A 1,434-nucleotide genomic window follows, 5' to 3' on the forward strand; every position below is an offset into this window, starting at 1 on the left:
GAGACTGGGCTCCAGGCCCTCATGGCTGCCTCTGCCCCTTAAGTCGCTGCTCTGAGATGCTGCAAGGAGATCTGCTGGAGCCAAGTGGGGAGGAGAGGCCCGGGGAAGCCAACCCCTCCGGCCACAGTCAGGCCAACTGCTCCCGGGGCCAGGTGGTCTCAGCCTGACTGACGTTCCAGCCCAGTACAGCTGCCTGGAGGAGCCCGGAAGAAACCAGAGTAGGAGCCTCCTACCCGGCCCAAACCTTGAGAAGAAGTAGGTCTATAGTATCCGGTGGGGGGTGCTTTCCTCCCGAGCATAGGCCGGCGAAGCCCAGGGAAGGGAAGGAGCTCACCTGAGGCTTCCCAGCTGACCCCTGGAGCCCTCCCACCACAGAGTCTGGGACCGACTTAGCAGTGTGTGTGTGCATGTGCATATGCGTGTGTGTGCATGTGTGTGCATGTGTGTGAACATATGTGTGGCATGTACATTTGAGTGCATGTGTGTTGTGTGTGTGCACATGTGCATGTGTGCATGTGGAGGGTGTAAGGAAGGTGGGTCCCCACGCTTCTGCATGTGTTATAAGGGGCTGGCCGACATCCACATGGGCCCGTCCTCCCCACAATGTCTTGGGTCAATCCCATTCTACCGAGGGGGCACCGAGGCCAAGAGCTGTGGGCAATTGTGGACGGGCTCGTGCCAGGAGATAGCAACTTTGACCCACACCCAAGCTCTCTGATGCCCACTCAGGAGCCTCCCACTGGCTCCCAGGAAGGAGGGTAGCGGGGGACACACACCCACTCACTCGTGCTCTCTCTCGCTCTCTTCTTCCCACCCTCCATTCAACCAGCCTGCCCCTACTGGACCATATACTTTATTAAAAATAGATCGTTACAAACTCCTTGTCAGTCTGGGCTGGACCTGGGGGCCCTGAGGGAGCACAGGGAGGGACCTCATCCTGCCCTCGGGGTCCCAGCTCTGCACCCAAACCCAACACCATCCAGGGGCCAAGTGGGCTGGCTTGAGGGCCTCGGGGGCCAGCCGGCTGGGCGGAGGAAGGGGCCAGGCTTGCTGGGCGGGGGAGGCACACAGGGAGGGACGGCATCTCCTCGTCTTGCAGGTACAAATGGCAGAAGGTGAAGCTGGTGTCTCCATCTCTCTCCATTTAGAGATATTTACAAAGGAAGTCGTGAGCAACAGGCCACAGTCATGCACAAGAAACGCACCCCTCCCGCCCTCCCCCCATAGCCCCTGCCCACCCCGAGCCCCACGATGCCCACCCCCCAGCAGTCCAGCCGCCTTCCCCAAGGCTCTGCGAGCAAAGGGGGCGTGTCCTTGAAGGGTCAGTGGGGAAAGGGTGAGGGTCCGAGGCCCAGAGCCGCCTGAGAGTAGGCATGGGGGATCCGCTGGCAAGGCTGAGAGCATTCTGGGCCCTCCCCAGGCCCGGGCTCTGGA

This window comes from Tupaia chinensis, unplaced genomic scaffold (assembly GCF_000334495.1).
Source record: "Tupaia chinensis unplaced genomic scaffold, TupChi_1.0 Scaffold000450_1, whole genome shotgun sequence".
Taxonomy (NCBI): Eukaryota; Metazoa; Chordata; class Mammalia; order Scandentia; family Tupaiidae; genus Tupaia; species Tupaia belangeri.